The sequence below is a fragment of the Limulus polyphemus genome, unplaced genomic scaffold (assembly GCF_000517525.1).
Source record: "Limulus polyphemus unplaced genomic scaffold, Limulus_polyphemus-2.1.2 Scaffold1136, whole genome shotgun sequence".
NCBI classification, from domain to species: domain Eukaryota; kingdom Metazoa; phylum Arthropoda; class Merostomata; order Xiphosura; family Limulidae; genus Limulus; species Limulus polyphemus.
In genome coordinates this window covers 86,191-94,484 of record NW_013666746.1, presented here as the reverse complement: position 1 = coordinate 94,484, position 8,294 = coordinate 86,191, and positions in this window count along the sequence as shown.

Below are 8,294 nucleotides of genomic sequence, written 5' to 3'. Positions count from 1 at the left end.
GAGTCGAGCGCCTTATCCACCTGGCCATGCCGGGCAAACTGTTTTGACTCCCTTAATAGCAGACTGTTCTTAAAATCCGTTAGTGTACATAATACACACACATACTATATAGAAGTGGTTGAGCATGAACTAGTATGTCGAATTGCGGATCAAAAGGTCCACGGTTCGAGCCCGCGATATATTCCGCGTCTGAAATAGTCTTACTGTTCTGTACAAATATATATCACTATATAGTTGGTATTTTCACTTAATATTTTGATGTGTGTGTGAGTTTATCGCCATAGTGTGCATTATATTTCATTGTGTTCTATTTCATACATGTTTTTTAGGGCTCTTCATTTCTTTCAGCTTTAGGCACAATACAAAAATGGCAGACAATCCTGTAACTCTGTTTCGAGTAGTTGTGGAGACGGTGGGCACTACTAACTAGTTCCTCTGTCTCTGCTCAACAATTCAAAATTAGAGACGGCTATGCTCTGAATCTTGCAGTCACTGGCCTGACCGTTTAGCTTAGGTGTCACATAAGACGACGTTCAGGGTAAAATTACCACATTACTAAAAGAAGAAAGTTTTTTTGTACGGCAGCTTTCTAGGCACATAACAGAGTCTACCATCAGCGTGTTTTACGTAAACAGCTGGTTTAAAAATATATTAACTGACTAATACAACGTCTAATAATAGTATAGTAATCGTATAGTTCTCCTCTTCAGCATGCTAATTATTATAAAGGAAATATTGTAGTGGCAGTGGAACATTTTAACAGTATATTTGCACAAATATCTTTTACCTTAACCTGATAAATGTTTAATTTGATAATTTTTATCCCAGGAACGGTTTGGTTTGTTATGAATTTCGCGCAAAGCTACATGAGGGCTATCTGCACTAGCCGTCCCTAATCTAGCAGTGTAAGACTAGAAGGAAGGCAGCTAGTCATCACCACCCACCGCCAACTCTTAGATTACTCTTTAACCAACGAAAGTGGGAGTGACCGTCACTTTATAACGCCCCCACGGCTGAAAGGGCGAGCATGTTAGATGTGACGGGAATTCGAACCCGCGACCCTCAGATTGCGAGTCGAGCGCCCTAACCACACATGACGGGTCTAAATATTTAGAATAATGTTTCACTTTTTGTTTATTGAATTTTGCGCTAAGCTACTTGAGGGTTATCTGTTTTAGCTGTCCATAATTCTGAAGTGACAGACTAGAGAGAAGACAGCTAGTTACTATCACCTACAGCCAACTTTAATCGAATAGTGGGATATGACCGTCACTTTTATAACGCACCCACGGCCCAAAACGTGCGGAGAGAGATTAATTTTTTTGGGGCAGTAACGGGACGTGAGCAATGGAACCTTGGAACAATAGTCCGGTACGCTAGCCCACAAATAATAGGAATATACATATATGAAATACCGCCCTAGTGTTTGTTTGAAGTTAAGTCCGCAGATATTCCGCTGTACCACTGGGGGGCCCGCCCTAGTGTGCATTCTATTTCGTTGTGTTCTTTTTCATACATGTATTTAGGGATTTTAATTTCTTTATGGTGTTTACCGCTGTAAGTGTTGGACTTTCAGTAGAAAAATTACACATACAGAAAATAATGAAAGAGCATTAGGTATTTTAAACGTAAGATTATTGTAATAGCTAGCTGCTATAGACATTTCATAGCGATATCTTAATGTAATTACTTTTACCTACATCAGGTAACCTGATATCATAATCATTTTTAATTATCTTCAATGTATGGCCTGTCAACATTAACTATTAGCTATTCATTAATAACTAAAATTTAAATATGCCCATTTTATTCAACAGAAATTAAAATTATAGAAGGTCATATTAGATCGTTCATCAATATTTTTTCAAAACACAATTATAAGTAAACAAAATATATTTTTCATCGAATCATAAGCAGATATCAGATGTGACATTATTTGAATATTTACTATACAAAAATCTAGTGGGAATGAAAGAGTTTCATAAATCACATTAAGAAACCCCGTGAAACCCTAGAGGCTTCGGCAAATGTGGACTTTTCTTCATGGGATAAAGGAAAAAAAGAAGATAAGTACACCTTTTAAAAGCACTTGGATTTCGTTGGATATTTTGAATGGAATTATATTAATAATTACGAAAATGTTCATAATGTTAAATTTATCTTAACATTTATATATGTATATCAATTTTTAATACATATATATATATATATATCAAATTTTTAATATATATACATATATATAGATATACACACAGAGAAAGACTTCTAACACATGTCACATATGCAGCAGGCAGTGTTATTATGCGTAAATTCTCATTTCGCTGAAATAGATTGTTAAACACGAGCGTCAGTTGACGTTCGACGTTTTTATACCAGGCAATTGCACGTGCAGAAGACAGTTGAATATTACAATAGATATCAAATCACGTATATTTCCTTAGCAATTACTGAAATGTTGGGAGCAATATGGTAATTTCCAGCATAAAAATTATGTTCAAGTAAGTCAGAAGTATCTTTGTTCTCTGAAGTATAACGCGAAAAAAACAAAACAGAAGATCCTAACATGTCAGCACTGGATGAGACAACAAAGGTCTATAGACAGTGGCTTGTTTGTTTTGAATTTCGCGCAAAGCTACACGAGGGCTATCTGCGCTAGCCGTCCCTAATTTAGCAGTGTAGGACTAGAGGGAAGGCAGCTAGTCATCATCACTCACCGCCAACTCTTGGGCTACTCTTTTACCAACGAGTAGTGGGATTGACTGTAACATTATAACGTCCCCACGGCTGAAAGGGCGAGCATGTTTGGTGGGACGGGGATTGGAACCCGCAACCTGCAGATTGCGAGTCGAGCTCTCTAACCACCTATAGACAATGGAAGTTTTATTATTGATGATACAAAAACTACAGATCTATAAAACTATTTGTCAGCTTACTCGATGAATGTCCACGTGTTTGTATAATAACAACACCCATAACACGAGGGTAAAGTTATTCTAATAATAAGGTTGATCACGATTTGTGTCGTGTTTATTTGTAAATAACGACGAAACACATCAAACAAATCATGTAGTAATTAATCTATACTGTTTGTAAACTTCTATTAACCCCTTCTCAGTGTTTATTTCTAGTGCGGTACACTTTTTTTTTCTTTTTGGTTAATAATATTATAATGTTACGGTTTTTGCAACATAAGTTACGTAGCCACTGAAAATGTTGTTAAGGATTTCAAAGTATAGCATCCTTTGTCTTGTGACGTTATATTAATTCATCTTATAATAGCACTCAATAATCGTTTATTCGAGCTTTTATAGGTCTATTGCTCCCAATTTTGTAATTTATTCGCCTTGATATACATGTACATGCAACACACACTTTACAGGCATCCAATACTCAAAACGTATTTGTGACAAATGTTGGAGCTTCTCTGACATCTACTGCTTTAATGTTTCTGATGAAAGGGAGGAAAAAACCCCACGTACATGTGAAAGCATAGTTATCCTGTCTTTTTTTTCAAGTTTATCGTGGTTAAACAGCAATATTTAGCTGCTAAAGTTAAGCACTGAATATCGGAGAAACCCTAAAGCAACTACATCTCTGAAGGGATACTGGAAAAAAAAAGGTGAATGCCAACTATACCATAGATTATGTGATACAACGCATACATAAACAGATAGTATGCCAAAGGCCGTACAGCACGCAGCGAAAGGGTTAACTTACTGACAAATGGATAAATAACTTGCACGAGGTAAACTGAGGTTCACTTCTAACTTTTTATGCCCAATATACATTTATGTACTTCCATTGAGCTACTCCAAGTCAAAAGTACTGTCGTAATGTAGAAACTTCAGCCTCTAGCACACAGTATGTCCTATGAGCGTCACGTCATAAACGCACGAAACTGCCCTTAGACAATTTGTACAGTAGATTACATTCTTATTATTAGGACTGAACGAAGGCGCACTATTACACATTCAGTACAGCTTGTAATGCTTCCTTTACTTTACCTTGTATGACAATATATGAATATTCTACTATAAAAAATGTACTTGCTATTAAAGTTCGATATATATATATATATATATATACAGTGGTTAAATATCTTACAAATAAAACGATTTTGGAACCTCACCACGCCGTTAAAATTCATGTCGCCATGTCCGAACGTGCTCTAACTGGCGACTGTACATTTTTACAATAACCCTGCAGCATAGTTTCCATTGAAAAGGGCTCTGTCGTAAGGCTGTCGTGTTCAAAGCACATCCCTACTCTCTGCAGGATTTCCATAGTACATCAAATGTACAAGAACGACGGTTTCCCAGCACCCGTTTCAACGGTCCGATCGCACAGAAATCTATAGGCGCTACGTCCGGCGACTTGACCGTTACATTCTTCGGCTACCTGAGGTGCCTATGTCTAAAGTTAATAATTTAGAGAAAAACTATTAATCACCAAGGGTGTTCGAAGATTAGCAATCCTCCTTCACCCTGCTCGAGGTTAAAGATTAGAAGTTCGTAAAGTGGCCATCGTTCTAACGGGCCAAATGAACGAAAAAATTAATTTAAAAAAATTATATATATATATATATATATACACGCAAACGCACTAGTGGTAATATTGCGGCAAGTGAAGGCAATTGTTTGTTTTGAATTTCGCGCAAAGCTACACGTGGGCTATCTGCGCTAGCCGTCCCTAATTTAGCAGTGTAGGACTAAAGGGAAGGCAGTTAGTCATCACCACCCACTGCTAACTCTTGGTCTACTCTTTAACCAATGAATAGTGGGATTGATCGTCACATTATAACGTCTCCACGGCTGAAAGGGCGAACATGTTTGGTGTAACGGTGATTCGAACCCGCGAACCTCAGATTGCGAGTCCAAGTGAAGGCGAAGGCGTAATAAAGGCAGGTTGTTGTTGCAGAAGAAACAAGTCGAGAATGATTGTTGACAGTAGGAATAATGCTACTTGAGGTATGCAACGGTTGAACTTACATGTCGCGAAAGCAAGAAACTTGTGTCCCTTTTCCAGACAGACTTCCTTCTCAACTGTGTTGCGTACTGCTGCTTGGGACACGTGGACAGCTATTGCCACTAACCTTTGTGTTCTTAGATTCTCGCTTCTTATTGGACGCCTCATTTTGCTTACCGCGGCTAGGGTACTAACTGTTGCAGGTCTTTTACTGGATGGTCCCGAACACTCAAGTTGATCCATATTTCTGTGTTTTTCCAATGCAATTAACTATAATGGGTATTCTCGTCTTGGAAATTATAAATCCTCGATCTAAACATATCTTTATAATATGAGCGTATGAATATTTTGTGTCGGAAAGGGTTGTCGCATATCCCTTCTAAAAGCGATAAATTTTAAATGGTATCACACAATTTATCAAATGCCAAACAATCTCAAAATGTAGTTCTAGTACATTCCTATCCATTACGACTTTATGTCTGTTGTGGTTGTCACGTGACTTGGTTATTTGTATATTCAAAATCGTTTTAATATAATATTCTTAACCTTTGGTATATATCTCTTATTAACTGGATTTCTGTTGTTTTGACCATGTTCATTGTTGGTTTTGTGAAGGACACTGTACTAATTAACTTTGTGTTTATAAAGGTAAAATATGTAATCATGTGAAATCCAAAAGTATCCGTCATTTTAATTCTAACTATACATGACGTAAAAACAACAACGAAAAACTTCATAGCGTTGTTACACGTTTTTAATGCCCTACTACATCCACACCCAGATTGATAAAATAGTGAAACATATTTATTTCACGGGAAATTACTGAAAGCTCCCGAGACGCGCGAAAAACTCGTTTATAAAAGAAAAGGTTAGGTGTTCTAGTTATAACTAGGTAAAGCAAATTTTGTAGCATCTCTTATTCAGTATTGAAGACAACACTAAAATTTCACGCATTGCGTGAATTACTTCTCTTTTAGGAAGAGATTGCTGTTTCTGTCACACTGACGTTTCTGTATATTTTTATGTTCAAGAGTTATTTTTCCCCACACTTGACGTGGGCGTACAACACACGTGTTAGTTATATTTAGAGTATAAAAATAGTTCAAAGTATTAGAATTGTGACACCTGGCGTGAATTTCAACATATAGTGTTAAGTTATAATTGTACGTACAATAGCTAAAACAAAACAAGACAAATCGCTAGCACTAATGGTATATATATGCTTCACTACAAACAATATCACATTACTTCAATACATTACTTGTATTGAACATTCCATATCATGTTAATTAATTTAACGTTTATATTTTTACTAATTGCTTAACGTTTGGTTCACAGATATTATTCCCTCTACATAAATCATTATCACGATATTCATTTCACCATTTTTTACTTAACAAATACCCCTCAGTGGGACAGCGGCATGTCTGCGGACTTACAACGCTAGAAATCGGGTTTCGATACCCGTGATGGGCAGAGCACAGATGACCCGGCATGACCAGGTGGTTACGTCGCTTGACTCGCAATCTGAGGGTCGCGGGTTCGAATCCCCGTTCCACCAAACATGCTTGCCCTTTCAGCCGTAGGGGCGCTATAATGTGACAGTCAATCCCACTATTCCTTAGTAAAAGAGTAGCTCAAGAGTTGACAGTGGGTGGTGATGACTAGCTGCCTTCCCTCTAGTCTTTCACTGCTAAATTAGGTATGGCTAGTGCAGATAGCCTTCATGTAGCTTTGCGCGAAATTCAAACCAAACATAACATAGAAATCACTACATTGGTTGAATCTGGTTTATATTACTCTCTTTATATTCACTATGATATTACTGAATTCAACATTAGTACTTGAAATAAAAGTCGTCACATAGATGCAAAATGTATGTATGTATATATATAAGAATTCCTACATTTCAATTTTTCATGTTTAAAGGGATTGTATCAAAATGGTTTTAAACACAGGGAACAATATACATTCGTTTTGTTAGAACAGCACAAACATTTGAGCTTTCATTGTGAAGACGGATAAAAGTAAAGCTGCGACAGTACTGTGTAATTCTATTATAAAAGAACATTACAAAAACATACCAATAAATAATCTACTTTAAAATGTTTCATTTGTCGGTAACGATATGACAGTATGAGTGGTCGAGAACAATAGAATGGTGAAAATTAACATAAACAATAACAAAAACACCTGTACCTTATTTCTTTAACTCATAAAAAAATAAGCCATTATGGCGTAAGTCTTGATTCTAGCTTCTAGAACATCTCCAATCAATAGAAAGTACAGGTATGTAAGTATGGCACAATGGTTGTCGTAACGTTCAGACTGACACACCACGTCTACATTATACATAAACAGTATTTCTCCAATCACAAATGAAAAGAAAGATTGACTCATGAGTACTCATCATTTATTATTAACATGTTTTGGGTATTTTTCAAAATTGCTTTATGCAAACTTTAAATTCAAACTTCATTTAGTAGTCGTGGTATAATGCTCAAATACACACGATGTACTGAAGTGCATATCGTACCGATGTAAGAGGATTCCACTTGAGACCATCATCATATTTAATAATCATACAATATTACGATTCATCAAAACATGTATATAAATCCAACAAACTATATTCACATATATGAAAATTTGTGAATACAACCTCATCTGCCACTGAGTCAGTTAAAGTTAAATTATTTCTTAAGATACCACAAGAAACTCCCGCTAACTATAACAATGTTTATCAGAAAGTTATTAAAAGGTATACTGTAAATTTCCTAATTTTTTATTAAAACCTCATAATGCCAAGAAAAGATTATAATTTAATGCTTATTAAACAGATGTTTTATGTAAGTACATTAAAGAAGCCAATACATCATTTTTTTTAGTAACCTATGTATTACTAAATTAGTGATGTTGATTAAAAAGTGATCAAACTGTTGAAGCACCTTCTTCAGGCCCGCCGCACCTAGCAACAGTACTTAAGACACTCTACCGGAAGTGCAGCAAGACAGTGTGGAGTTTCAGCAACTAGAAGGCGGAAGTACGTACAATTCTTGAATCAAAACATTACCTACATCACCCATAAACATTGATCTAAAACATCTGTTCTGTGCTTTATGAAAGAATCGTCAGGATATGCCAGTTTCTCAAGTGGCAGAATAAAATAAAACTTCATATAATAATAATAATAAACATGTTTGTTTGTTTGTTTTGAATTTCGCGCAAAGCTACACGAGGGCTATCTGCGCTAGACGTCCCAAATTCAGCAGTGTAAGACTAGAGGGAAGGCAGCTAGACATCACCACCACCGCCAACTCTTGGGCTAC